A 15,357-nucleotide genomic window follows, 5' to 3' on the forward strand; every position below is an offset into this window, starting at 1 on the left:
GAAGCAACTCCAGTTTGTACACAATCTCAGCAATGAGCGTTCGTGCAAGAGAACATGCTTGTCATTCACACACTTGGGTTCGAGTCCTGCCTCTGACACTCACAAGCTGTGAGACCTTGAGCATGTCCTTTAATCTCAGCCTCAGGCTCTCATCTTTAACAGAAGGGTTAAGAATCATTTCTAACCCACTGGGTTGCTGTGAACAAGATCGTTCATGTAAGGATTACATGAGCATCTGATGCACAGCAAGCTCTGTAAATCTTAGCTATTATCGCTTATTACATTTAGTAACAATGTTCATTCAACAAATCTTTTCTGAGTGTTTACTATCTATCAGGCACTCCTTTATGTTCTGGAAATGCAGCATAGAAAAAGATTGACAAGTTTTGGCAATCATGAATCTTACAGAGTTGTAAGGGAGATGGACAATAAATAAGGAAATAAGTTAGTAAACAAGATCATTTAAAAGAGTAACAATTTCTGTGATGAAAATAAAACAAAGTAGAAGGATAGAGCCAGACTGGGGTGGGGACTACTATTTTAGGTAGACTATTCAGGGAAGGCCTCTCTAAAGAGGAACTGACTTGAGACTTAAATGCTTAGTCATAGGAAAGAGCTAGAGAGAAGGCTGTAGTGCGGATGGTCTTGACATGTTCAACGGAAAAAAGAAGACTGGTGAGACTGGAAAAGAGTGACCAAGGGATAAGAGGGACGTGAGATGAAGTCGAAGGATTTGGCAGGACCTTGTAGTTCAAGGTGAGTATCCTTTCTTTTGTGCACAATTATTTGAGGTATTGGTGGTGTGTGATTTATATGTTTAAATGCTCATTCTGGCTGCTTTGAGAACACTATTATGGGTAAGGGTAGGAGCAGGCCAACAGGAGGCTGGTGCCACAGCCTTGTTGAGAAATGATGAGGACTTGGACTAGGGTGGTAGCAGTGGAGATGGAGAGAGGTAGACAGCATTCAAGTCATCTTCTATCTTAGCAAGGTCAATCACCTGGCATATGTTTATTTTAACTGATCTGATTAAGCTCAAGTTCTTACTTTCAGTCCTGAGTTCACCTGTCCAGCAGTGTAAATACAGGCAATTGTGAGAATTGAAATGAGATATGTTCAAGGGACTTTTCACTACACAATGTAGGCAGGATGGGGTAGTGGAAAGCGCCCTAGGCTTTTAGTCAAAAGAACTAAGAATGAGCTGGACTCCACCACCCACTTGCTGTGTCACTTTGATCAAGCCATTCAATATCTAGCCTGAGTTACCTCATCTGTAAAATTCAGTCGGTCATACTAAACTCATAGAATTGTGAGGATAATACATGTGGAAACTGTTCTGTGAACTTCAATGTGGTATTAAAATACAAGGAAGTATTTCCAAACAGAGAGCTGGAACAGATGGTTTCTGCTTTTCTTGATGCTCAGCGCCCAACCACAAGGCCAACTGGGCCACATCTTGTTTGAGTTTCTAAATTAGTTTCCTAGGGCTGCTGTAACAAACTGCCACAAACTGGGTGGCTTAAGGAAAAAGAAATTTATTCTCTTGCAGTTCCAGGGGCTGGAAGTCCAAAATCAAGGTATTGGCAAGATCATCCTCCCTCTAAAGACTCTAGGGAATTCCTTCCTTGTCTCTTCGAACTTGTGGTAGCCCCAGATATTCTTTGGCTCACAGCAACATTAATCTTTGTCTCCATCTTCACGTAATCATCTTCCCTCTGTGTCTGTGTGTCTCTGTCTTCATATGGCATTCTCCCTATGTTTCTATTTTCTCTTCTTATAAGGACACTAGTCATATTCGATTAGGGCCCACCCTAATCGAATATGACCTCATCTTAACCCAATTACATCTGCACAAAATGTATTTTCCAAATAAGTCTAGCAGGTAACAGGGATTAGGACTCAACCCATCACTCCAAGGGACGCAACAAAGGAACTACTCAGATTTGGACTGTTCTGGTATCTTGCTAAACAGAAGAACAATGACCAGTTTAAGTTTGAGATGTCTTGGCAAGAGGGCAAAATCAAGAATCCAGAGAATAAAACCATCAGTAGATGGAATAAGATGGGACGAGTTTGATAAGTCTAAAAATTAATCTGGAGCCATCTGGTGGTCCCAAGGGGGTATGTCAAGTGGAAAGAACTAAAGAAAAGAGTGACCAGAGAATAAATGAGTATTGTTAGGAGGGAAGGAAGAGTTAAATTGGTACAACTGGGGGCAGGGGAGGCAGTTGCCACGTATAATTGATACTGCCTGGGCATTCCGTTTGCCAGGCAAAGAGTCAGTTACCCAGCAAAAACCAAAGAAAGTGATTCAAAGAAAGCAGGTTTCAAGTTCTGCAGTTCGTTAACTGAGCACAGGTGGAAGCCCTAAAGAAATTAGACTGTAAGTCATTCTGAATTTTATGTGTGTCCGATAGTGTCTCAGTCTGGCAGATAGCCATGTTCCTAGGAAGATGAGTTGGGGACTTAAAAAAAATTCTCCCTTTGTCGGTTTCCTTTTTGTTTTTTTTGTTTTAATAAAACTTCAATTTTAACCTTTCGTGAATATACACTTAAATTCACTAAACAGAGATAGTAAGCAATAATCCCAACTTATTAACATTTTTTCTTTCTTAACTGGGGGAGGAAACTCTAATCCCAGAATTAACCAGGTACATTAAAAATATTCAAATGAAGCTTCATGGGATGTCTTCTGAAAGAAATTAATTCAAGGAATATCGAATTTTATGTAGAAAGGAAAGAATCAGAATATTCTCTTTCCACAAGAAATCATAGCGACTTTCGGGGATCAAAGCAGTAGGCAAATCATTATACCAGTGCTGGTGAAATGAAATGTGGACTTTGAATCCATAAAGTGGAACTGACGGTGTTTCTGTCACACATCAAGTACTGCCATGTGAATTTCACTATATATCATTTCACCCACATAAGTCATATCAAAACACATTAGCAGACATTTATTGGCACCAACACTGTAGCAAATTCTGAGATATATATATAAATATGTTAGTGTAACTGTGTGTCTCTGTGTTTATATATTTACTTGCCTATCTTCCACACTAGACTGAAAACCCCCTCAAAGCAGGGGCTATCTTCCATCTCCGTATCTGTGGACCACTGTCTAATCAAACCCCAAAGAATGAATTTACCGAACATACAAATATCTCACTTCCCCCCTAACTCTGTGAGAGGAAACCATCTGAACTGAGGCTGAAGAAAGAATAAAAGGACATTCCATGTAGAGAAAATTAAACGAGCAAAAGCACGGAAGTAGGAAATCATGTGAAAATTAGAAGATGGCAAATTTGAAGTTAACACAAAAAATTAACTCTAGGCACAGTGGTCCCAAGCAAGTCATTCCAATTTGCCTTTCCAGACTTCAATCTCATTTGGGGTTCAATCTAGAAATAGAAACCACCCTAGGTGTTTTAATCAGGAAGGGATTTAACACAGGGAATTGGGAGCTTACAGGATTCTTGGAGCTGCTGGCCAAGTGGGTTCTGGGTTGGACCTCCAGAAACGTCTCCCAGATCAATATAGAACTTATCCACCAGGAGAACTACTATATCTGAGACTGCTGGAGCTAAGCCAGAATTAGGAAGCTGCCCTGCCTCTGCTCATCCACCAGGATTGGCTCCAAAGTGCCCAGGAAGCCAATGGTGGACAATGGAATGCTGCGGCAGAAACACCTACCTATCCTTTCCCTTGTCTGAGGAGGGCAGAAAGATGGCACCTTCTAAATATAGCACAAAATCACTCGTTGGTAAAGCATAATTCAAATCCAGAGCCCTAGCCATAAAGAATTCCAGGAAATGTAGTTTAAAAGTTGTTTTCAGCTTTTTAACCTCTCCGACTAGAAGGAAGATAATGATTCGAGTGACTCAAAACACAGTATTCAGAAAACCTACTATAGTATTAAAGTGTGGGTGTAACAGGGATGGTTTGAGAAATTTTACCTGGTGGCTATACGCAGGATGAAGTAAACAGAGTCTGAAAACAGAGACCCCCAACATAAACAAATGAAAAGATTTATTTTATAATGTGAACCAAATATTAATCAGAGATTTATTGGTGACAAAAGTCTTTTTAAAAAATATATCTTTCCTGCTTTGGTGTGTGTGTGTGTGTGTGCGCGTGTGTGTGTGTGTTTAAGAAAACCGCTTTCTGACTGATAAGGGCATTTATCAGTAGGGAACAATGAAATTCTGATAAGGAAAAAGCTTCCCTCAGCTCAGAAGGACTGCCTACAGTTGTCATCTTACGCTACGGCTTGCTGAATCCTGGAGCCATCCACAGGATTTCCTGAATTCATTTGGCATTTCAAATATCAGCTTCAGTTTTAGGTCAAGCATTGGCTTAAATTTCTGTGGGGTTTGTTCAATATGGTGCCTCGGGTTTGAGTATTGGCGAACTGTCATTGTAATTGTGCATCTAATTTGATGTGACTTCTCTATGTACCTTTCACTAAAACCTCCTGAGCAGCTTTTAGAATCCCTGATTAATTTAGGAAAAGAAAAAAGTTTCTCCATTAACAGAAAGAAATAAAGATGGCCACATCAGTAGTGAGGTCTTCAAGATCTGCCACCGCGAGAGAACAAAGTCTCCGTCATTTCACAGCTACATCCCAACTAAGCTCCTCTCCAACTCCCCATTAGGGTGACAAGGACATATGTACTCAACCTGAGCTGAGTCCCAGTGCTGCTGCTTACCAGCTATGTGACCTTCTGCTAGCTACTTAACAGCTGTAACCCTCAGTTTCATCTTCTGTAAAATGGACATGATACTTATTTTGTAAGACGGTTGAGGGGACTAGTAAGATATATAATTTCTGGCATATAGTATAGTTTAAATAAATGTTAGTGCTCTCCCTCTGTCTCTCCTTTTCCTTTCTTTTTTTTTAAAGGTATACTTTTTGGTGAGGAAGTTTGGCCCTGAGCTAACATCTGTCACCAATCTTCCTCTTTTTTTTTCTCCCCAAAGCCCCAGTATATAGTTGTATATTCTAGTTGTAAGTCCTTCTAGTTCTGCTATGTGGGATGCTGACACAGCATGGCTTGATGAGAAGTGTGTAGATCCACATCCAGGATCTGAACCAGCAAACCCTGGGCTGCCAAAGCAGAGCATTCAAACTTAACCACCATCAGGCCAGGCTCTCTCTCCTTTTCTACTTAACTGCGTGCTTAAGGAGTATATTATGGATCTCTTAGTTCCAATACCTATGTGTATATGGTACATAGTAGGTTTTCAATTACTGTTTTTTTGGAAAATTAATTAACGTTAGGATGGATGGATGGATTGTTTGCAACAGTCTCTCACTATGAGCCATTGCTCGTTGATCATCTGGGCGGTACCTACATCTCTGTAACACTGGATAGTAAGTTTATAATGTAGGAACCAGACTATGCCAAGCAGTAAAGCAACAGTCATTCTCCCTCCTGACTAGAACCAAACAGGACCCTCCCTCTTATTGCCACAGGAGACTTGACTTGCATTTGAAGCCCAGGAGTAATTGTCCTTTCCAACAGGCTTATTTCACAGTCGATTATGCTGTGGCAGCCCCAGACATCCCATTTTAAACACGTATAGCATGTCCTTGGAGAGCCCAGTCGCTGCAACAAGAGGCAGTCACTCAAAATATTAAATATCACTCAATCTTCAAAGCAACTTATCATATCAACCAGCCCTGCTTGAAGTAAGACTTGCTATTATCAAAAAATAAAATAAAAATAAAAACTACGAGTCTTGAAGACGCAATCAGTCAATTATCGAGCCATGGTATGCACAGTGCTGGACATCATCAAAAGAACATCTGGTGAAAGGGTCAGACATAGCCGTTTGGCTACCAATATCCAAAGAAGTACTTTACACCAAATAAATATAGGGCTCTGATTCTCCACAACTTGCAAGGACCTAGGCGTGCAGCTCCCATCGTCCTGGTGAGAGTCCCATGGCTTGCTCTCATCTCTCAGTGCCTCCAAGTGGTTATTTATCTTGGCTGCCAAGGCCATCCCTGGTACAACTGCAGACGGAAATCCTAAGTGTTCTCTGCTTCCAACTCACCATGGACAACAGAGACAGGGTGATTTGGATAACTTCTGGGGAGTAGGCTGCTAGAAGTGGTTTTCTTTCACTCTGAGAAGTGAAATCATATGAGCCTTTGATCTTACTTTTATTTTCCTTCTCTGAAGTGAATTTTATGCCCGTGGAAAGTGCCAAACTAGCAAGCCAGGAAAATGAAGGGCTCTACTTGCCAGTGAGAAAGGACAGAAAGGAGAAACAACCTTGCTCTTAAAGGTCATTTTTGTCCTCTCTTGTCTAGAGCTTTAGGAGAAAGCAGTGCAAGAGGCAGATTGTTTCTTGGCCCTGCTGCAGTCTAATTGGAAAGCTCAGCCAATATCCTTGCTTCACCTCAGTTTTCCTCTCTGTTGAGTGGGCAGAATCACCCAGAGTTTTCTTCTTCAGAGAGCTATTGGAGAACAAAGGTGTGTTCAGATTTGAAGTGCTTCTAAGTTTATTAGAGCATGAGAACTATAGCAACTCAGTCAATAAGAACCAAGTCAGCTTCTGGGCCACGAGGAATGTACACAGGGGAACCGTTCATCTCCACACGCTTATCATGTTCCCACCATGCTCCCCAGACTGTGCCCACCTCTGCGAGGAGCAGACAGAGGTGTAGAAATGGGATCATGCTCTCAATCAAAGATTGTCCATGAATTTTCTTGATTTCTCTGAAAACAGAAACACAGATCTACCCCAAAAAATAAAACTAAGCCAATGGATAATTGAGAAGAAAAAAAGTTAAACCAAAAATAACTTAGTGTAACCTAACAACTTTAAAATATTATGGAGGTATCAATTGCACCAAGTAGCTACCACCCTAGGCCTGGAAAAATAAAAGAAAAGATTGGAATCGTTAAAGCAGAACAAAGAACCATAGAGGCTGAAACTCAGACTTTCCAGGAGGGAGTGTGGCTTGGCTGGAGCTGGTGTCTCTGAGGGTACATGATGGAGTTGGTTCTGCCAGTGTTGGAAAAACATCAACATACATTCAGCTGGGGTGAAGAAGTGCACTCTGAGTAATACTGACAGGAACCAGAAGTGGAATAAAGCAAACAGGAAGAAAACAGGAAGTTGCAATTCCCTTCTCCCCTCCAGCCTTGCCTACCGTCTCCCTCCAGCACTTCCTGTTGGCAGGATTTAACAGAGAGCAGAGGGCAAAGCAGAAAGCTGATCTCTGGGGGCTGGCCCTGTTGTCCAGTGGTTAAGTTTGTGCGCTCCGCTGCAGGCAGCCCAGTGTTTTGTTGGATCGAATCCTGGGCGCGGACATGGCACTGCTCATCAAACCACGCTGAGGCAGCGTCCCACATGCCACAACTAGAAGGACCCACAACGAAGAATATACAACTATGTACCGGGGGGCTTTGGGGAGAAAAAGGAAAAAAAATAAAATCTTTAAAAAAAAAAAAAAGAAAAAGAAAGGTGATCGCCGAGCTCCAGTGCCAGCATCACAGAGGAATAGAGAAGGATCAGTTTCGAGCGGTGAGGCAATGCCTTAGTAACTGGCACTGGGGAATAATCAAGGAAAGAGATGCGTATCATTTTGAGGTTGGTGCTATAAAGACACAGATTAGAGAATAAAGATCAGGAGAAGGAGAAAATTGGAACAAGACGTAACTAGTAAAAAAAAATATAAACTCTTGGAATTCATAAGCAAGATTTGAAGAGGAAGTAAACATAACACAGACGTAAGATTAGGATGAGACGCTCGGGGCAGGGACAGGTGCTAGTGAGCCAGAGAGATCTTAAAGGATTAAACCTCAGGGGCACAAACCTTGATGTAAATACAAGTCTTATCAATTATTCAATGCATGGCCTTGGGCAACTTGCTCAAACTCTGAGTTTCACTGTCCACTCCTGCAAAATGGGGATAAAAATGCTATCTATATTGTAAGATTATTGTGAAGAGTGAGTGAGATAATTTTGTAAAAGAGCTTAGTGGAGTGGCTGGCGTAAATCAAGTACTCATTGACATTTTTTATATTTTCAAATCTATTTACACCTATTATTCCCATCAGTGATGCTATGGAAGAAACTGTTGTTTATTCCCCAATTTCTACTTTTTCTTTCAAACATAATAGTGGAATTTTAAGCTGGACACATGACTATACAGAGTAAAGACTTCGTTTCTCATCTATCCTTGAACCTGTAACCAGTAGATTAAGTTCTGAACAGTGGGATAATAAGCCAAGTGATGCATCCAGTTTCTGGATGGTATCTTTAAAGAGAAAGGCCCCTCTCTCCTCTTCCCTTTCCACCTTCCTGCTGGCTGGAATGTAGACATGGTAGGGAGTCATCTTAGATCTTATGGATGAGGCCAACATCTTAGGGATCACAGAGCAACAAGAAAAAAGGAGCCTGTTCACATGAAACATCACACTGCCATTATAGCAGCTCAGACTTTGTGTAAGAGAGAATAAACTCCCATTGTGTTGAAGTCACTGCACAGTCATATTACACACAACGACGTTTCAGTCAGCGACAGGTGTGCATATACAACAGTGGTCCCACAAGATTAATACCATATAGCTTAGATGTGTAGTAGGCTATCTAGTTTTGCATAAGTACGCACTATGATGTTCACACAATGACAAATCACCTAACAATGCATTTCTCAGAATGTATTCCTGGCCTTAAGCAACACATGACTGTAATTTAAAGTGAACTAGAATTCATCCCTGTCTTCATGGAGCTTGCATTCTAAAATGAAAGTGTAGCTGTTATAAAGTTATATGAGCCATGATACTTTTGGTTTCAAGAGACAGAATAACCAGAAACTAAGACGTCTCGAAATAAAGTTTTGTCCCACATAAAAAGGAATCTGAGTGGTTCCATGGTTCTTCCAGCAGCTCAGTAATATCAGGGCTCTGGGTCAGCTTCTCTGTGATGCTCTTGATCTTACCCTCAGGGTCTGAAGATAGCTGCCATAGCATCAAGCATTATACCCTCACACAAAAAATATGTAAAGCAAGAAAAGTGGGGAAAGATGTGTTCCCTGTTTGTCTTTCTCTTTCTTCAGGGTAGAAACTCTTTGGCAGATGTCCTTATCAATTTTGGTCTCAGGTCCCATTGGTCAGGATTGAAACACTTGCTGATGCCTGAACAACGTGGGAGGCCAAGCAAACAAGGAACTGACATTTTCAGCCTCTGTTGGCTTTGAGCCGTGGGCTCTGCAGAAAAGGAAGAAATAGGCTGGCAGTGCTGTTAGACAGTAATCTTTTTAGGAACTCTTATTCACTTTCTGCAATTTTCATGTGGGCAGGTTAGTGCTGAAATTCTTCTCTAAATGTGCTTATTTATATCCTGACTTCTTGTTGAGTTGTCCTCTTGTATTAGAAAGGAAATAGAGTAGGGCTAATTAATTGTTGAAAAAATTGTTGGAACTACTATTTAATTCAATTCACCAGAATCTGTGTTGAGTGCTTAATACTCTTTATATCACTTAATAAAACCTGGTTTCTGAAAATCGCTGGTCATCTGCTTGTTACCTTCCAAAGCACTGCATTTTAGTAGGAATAAAAATAAAGCTGATGATAGAAGGCACTGTGAATCAATTTTCAATATGCTCAAGAATCAACATTACAGAAAGCAGACATCTTATTATCTTGGCCAAACTACATAAAGTGTTGGCTTAGCTTTTAGCTATGGCTTCAGATCGATTGTGATAATGGTCACAGAAAACACAACGAAAACCTAAAATATATCTAGCATTTTCCTGTCAAATAAACTAACCATGTCTTGGGAAATGAGACATTGGTCAAGAATTTAGATTGATTCACCAGGGCCATTCCAGGACTTATCAAAAAGTTTCAAAGTTCTAATTTGCTTAAATATTTGCTGCAGGAGTCGCGCACTCTGGCAGTTATTTGCCATGCATAAATTGCTACACATTCCACTTTGGGCTCGCCTTTAAATCTGCTGAGTTAAAGGAACTAATGTTTGGAGACTTTATTAAAACTGTCACCATCACATCCCATCACCCTCAAGCAAATGGTCAGATTGCAGATAAGGTAGAAGCTACTATGGAAGCAGTGAAGAAACTTATTGAAAGAGTTGTCCAATGAGACGAGACAGATTCCTCATCATGGAGCATGGCTCAAGGGTGGAGTCAGGTCCATGGTTTAGCCAATAGCTCAAGATCTCATGTCTTGGCTACATCTATACTTCTAGATGCATAAACTCAACATAAACATAGCCTAGAATCATTTGTTCTCAAACTGGCATAGTCATAATAATCGCCTAAGGAGCATGTTAAAAATATAGATTCTTGTATTTTATCCCAAAATGGGTATTGAGTAGATCTGGGCTAAAGTAAATGAATCTGCAGATTTAACATGTGCCCCAGGTGGTTCTGATGCAGGTAGACTGGGCCACACACCATAATTTGAGAAACATTGGTCCAGATGCTCCTTGGTTGGCATCTACTTTTGCAACTTTAAGTTATAAAATTTAGTTCTTGCAAGTAACTGTGAAGTTGGCCTAAAAGAGGATTCCTTTAAAACAGAGATCACATAGGCCAAGTTATGCAATGGTTAGATGTCAGAAAAATCAACATGGCATTACCATGCTGACCAGCATGAGACCAGTGACTTGACAGGGCAGAGCTATTAAAGCATTGCATCTCGATCCTTTAACAAGTAAACTATCAAGTATACCACACACCTAATGTAAAGAAAAAATAACTATTTTAATACTACCACAAACTGCTCTAATCAGGTTCCCTGATAGATTTATACCTACTGATATTACCGTTGTTAGTGCCGTCTAGTCAATTCCAGTTCCTAGCCACACTGTGTACAGCAGAACTGAATCTTGCCTGGTCTTTTTGTGCCGTCCTTAGTCTGTCTTAGTCTGGAAGCTCTGCTGAAACCTGCCCACCATGGATGACCCTTCTGGTGTTTGAAATATCAGTGGCACAGCTTTCAGCATCACAGCAACACGCAGCCACCACAGTATGACAACCGACAGACAGGTGGTGTGGCTTCCTGATTGGGCAACAAACCTGGGCAGATATGGTGAGAGGGCTGAATCTTAAGCACTAGGCCACCAGGACTGGCTAGCAACTAGTATAACAAAGATAATCAAATGATAGACTTTAAGGATAAGTCTTCCGGATAAACACTTAGACTAATGTTAGAGACATTAGGTAAATGTTTAATGGCCAAGGACTTATACAATCTCACATCTTACCCTAATAAATATTCTTATCTTCCTATAAGGTCCCCAAGAGAGATACATGCAAAATATAGGGGCAGGATGTTTAAAATTAAAGAACCACTAAATTAATAGCAGCACAAGTTGCTTTTACCATTTTACTCTGTTACACGGCAGAACTGAAACAAGTTTGCATTTGTCTGGAGACCTAAGCAAATAGAGAAGAGAGAAAAGAAAATGAATGAGGAGTAAATATGGAAAGTGTGCCCTGGTCTGAGTCACCTACAAAGTCACGTGCTCAGAGACATTGGAAAATAAGTAACCATGGTTGTCTAGGACGGCAGGCCCCACATCTGCTTACTATATGGAGAGAAAACACAAGGGAGAGTGACAGATGCCATTCCCACCGTTAAGGACTGTAATAGTACCTGTAACAACTGGTGTGGCTCCAAGGAGTACTTTGATCTGATCAATCACATTAGCAACTGCTTCTTTAGCAGCTAGTACAAAAGACATGGGTAGTGTCAGTGGAAGAGAAGTCCAAGTCTGCTCTGGCTATGATCCATTTGATAACTGGTTTCAACACTGAAATGGAAGGGGCAATCTGTTCCCTCGCCCCTACCCATCTTTCTAAATCTTACCCATCTTTTAGGGTTCAGCTCAAACACATTCTTCTGCCTGACACCTATGCAGGCAGTTCTTCCCCTTTGATCACATGGCACACATCTATGCCATTCGTTTGCCACCTCACCCATTGACAGACCGTAAATGACGACACTTATGAGGAAGTAATCTAACCCTTTCATGAATTCATAGAATAATCAGGAGTGATCTTAGAAATGTGATTATGCCTTGTCTTCTTAACTGGAGTCTCCATTCCTTGAATATGACATTTCTGTTTTGAATATTTTTGTAGTCTTTTTGTCACCTGTAATGTATAATCCAGAAATCCCCTCGCTTACGAACATTCAATTTATAAACTTTCGTAGTAACAAAGGTTTTCACTTTGGGACAAAAGTGAAGCAATCTGCCAGCCATCAACAGATGGTTGGGTACGGTCCCCGGAGATATGATGATCAAGTCTTTCATTAATTAATTGCATGTCTGAAGCAGTATCATGTTATCAACTTACTTTTGATAAAACAGGAAAAAATGAAAATGCAAGGATATTTGAGAAAAATGTTTGAGGGTTAAAAAAATCAAAACTGTCCAATAGTAACAGTTCTTTTATAAAATTACATAAATATGCTGACAGAGATTGCTTGTTGATTATCCTAGGAATTTTGAGCAAATAAGGTAATGAACGGCCTTGTGGATCCTAACTCAGCCATAAAGTGAAGAAGATTTTGGACCATCTCACCCATGTTGTAAGTACTCAGTAAATTTGCATCTGATTTTATTTTAATTTCTCTGACTCCACAACTAAATTTTAACCTTTTCAAAGGCAAGAACCACATCAACTGCTTCTTTTACATCCCCCTCAAAAGACCAAGCATGGTGCCAAATAGCATTGTCAGCCATAGAAAGAGAACAAGTTAAAAAACCATCATCAAAATAAGCCCATAGCACATACATGTGTGTATAGTTTTGCACGCCAACCCAGACATTTTTCCTCCAAGAAAGTACCCCACGAGATGACTGGAAAGGAAAGAATGAAGTGCAGATCTTCAGACACTCGTGTACAGGAGAGTGTGTAGGTCGGGTCAAATAGCCTGGTTTACTCAGATGGAGGCGCTCAGAGGTATATGACTTTGGATGAGTTACCTAGCCATTCTGTGCCCCAGTTTACTCTTCGTAAAATGGGGGTGACAATAATAGCAGGACCTATCTCGTATAGACACTCTGGGGCTTAAAAAAGTTAGAGATTTGAGAACTACACCCCACTGCCCAGATCTGGCTCACCACTTGTACTTACAAATAAAGTTTTATTGGAACACACACACACAAAAGAGTGAATGCATGTGAAGTGCTTAGAGGTTTGCCGGTCCCCTAGCAAAGGCTCAGTGAACATTAGCTGTTGTTTTTCTGGTATCAGAGGACAAAGACTATAGTCCTAGTTCTGCTATTGAGCTCTGTGATTTTATGTTTCCTTGTCTGAGAAATGGAAATATTTAAACTAGGTGATCTCTAGTGCTAATTCTAACTTGGATTATTCAGTAAAAAGAATACATATGGTTTTTGGAAGAAGAATATAGACAAGAGAAAAAAGAAAACCACAGAGCAGAATAAGTTATTTGACAGAAAGGATTCTGCCTCCCTCTCCCATATCCAAAATAAAAAGCAGCTGAGAGAGGGAACAGGATATAAGAAGAGATAGCGACACTATAAAAAGCAACAAGAGGCGATATTTCACTCAGGGCTCTTTTGCTTTTATTAACTGGGAGACAAATTCACTCAAAACTTTTAATTCTTCAAATAACAGGCATCATAAACACCATTATCTGTTTGCTTGTGCCTATAACGTTGACTGTAATTCCTCAGATTAAAAGTGCAGCTTCTAATATTACAGGACAAGGACGGAGTGAGAAAGGCTTAATGCAATTCAAGATATTCAAAGGTAGAAAGCTGCAAATGAAAATTATCACAATGAGCAAGAATAAAATTATTATAAAACTGTCACATTTCTAATATTTCATATCACTTCTGACCATAAGCTCTGCAGCTATAAAAGCAATATCTTTTACTCCCCAGTGTGCAGTGGTGATGGTTCGCATTCTTCAGGGCTTATGATGTTAAAATGCCTTTAATTATGTTCCGGATAGCCATTCGTAAGGCATTCTTAAACCTCTCCAAGGTCAGCGTCTTCCTTCTCGCTGATTCTCAGATCATCACTCTATGATTCTAGCTTCACTGACACAATATTCATTTTATCTTGGGGAAAGACACAATTGCTGAATTGGTCACACTGGCATCCGGGACGGGAGCAAGAATTGTCCCGGAAGGTTCCTTTGCTGGGCACTTGATGTCTGCATTGGTCTCCTCTGCCATTCTTTAGAGGTCAGCCAAATGGAAAATTCAGACTGTTACTTAATGCAATTCAAAAGTCCGAGCGCTGCAAACAGCCAGCACCTTTTGGGGCCATTTGGAGACCCTGAGTATCAAGCAGATGGTAAAGGACAGAGTCCCTTATAGATTTGTGTTTCTGGTGACACCTTGTAATGGGGAACATGAAAGCAATGTTGACTTGCCAATCGCAGTGCTAAGTGGGCACCTTGAAAACTGAAAACCTAAGTCTATCCATAGTTCATTCTGAATTTCAACAAATGCTGGCTATGCTGCATACACTAATAGACTTTACTCTCAAACCATTAATTTAAACACTCAGACACCAAAACCCAAAAAAGAATCAACTTCATGGACCGCTGGCCTTGTTAACAAGTAGTGAATGGGGTAAGTTATATTTCAGGAGCACTGGCTCACCAAGTTCTTGTTAAGGTCATTGCAACTTTGGAAATGTCCTTGTTTTCAGGATTTTCTCTTCATTCACACACATCCACTCACACGGACCTACACATCTGTTGCCTCTATATGAAATTTCTGAAAGGCTGAGAAAAACAAGTTGGGGCGAGGGGAATCCAAAGCCCAAAGCCATGTGGAAGGAAGACCAGTACAGAATGGGATATGAAATCATTTCCGGGAGCCACCCAGGTAATAAGGAATGACTTCATTTTCTCTTAATAATTTTTAATAATAATTTTACTGTGGTTTTTCTGCTTATTGAGAGAAATCTACATCCTTTATAGGAAATTTGGAAACTTTTTGGAAAAAACAGAGATGTTATGGAATACATTTTACTAGTTAGAGACCACCATTAATAATGTTTTGATGTATTTTTACCTCATCTTTTTTCTAAGCATTGTTGTATTGTCAATTTGTTTTACACCTGTTTGTTTCCGGCCCAGACCTAATCACAACCTTTAATTATTTTGCTTATTTACTTGTTTATTTTCTGTTACCCCATCCCCACTCCAAAACCCTCCTTCTACCCTAGAAAGTATGCTTCCAAAAGGAAAAGAGTTTTGTCCCATTCTTTGATTTCACAGAACCTGGGACCTCTTGTGCACTCAATAAATTATTGAATATACAAATTAATTGAGATCCTATTGAGCACGTATCTTAGATCTTATATTTCTCTCCCAACCTTGT

At 40.3% G+C, this 15,357-nt stretch overlaps 1 long non-coding RNA gene across 1 annotated transcript; it reads left to right on the top strand.

Annotated features, from left to right (window-relative positions):
* The first annotated feature begins 617 nt into the window (after window positions 1-617).
* On the top strand, window positions 618-14,859 carry LOC139044888 (uncharacterized). The gene is made up of 3 exons (XR_011502297.1): window positions 618-756; window positions 12,490-12,578; window positions 14,681-14,859. It is a non-coding gene; the product is annotated as an uncharacterized lncRNA (long non-coding RNA).
* The last annotated feature ends 498 nt before the right edge of the window (window positions 14,860-15,357 follow it).

Source organism: Equus asinus, chromosome 3 (genome assembly GCF_041296235.1).
Source record: "Equus asinus isolate D_3611 breed Donkey chromosome 3, EquAss-T2T_v2, whole genome shotgun sequence".
Taxonomy (NCBI): domain Eukaryota; kingdom Metazoa; phylum Chordata; class Mammalia; order Perissodactyla; family Equidae; genus Equus; species Equus asinus.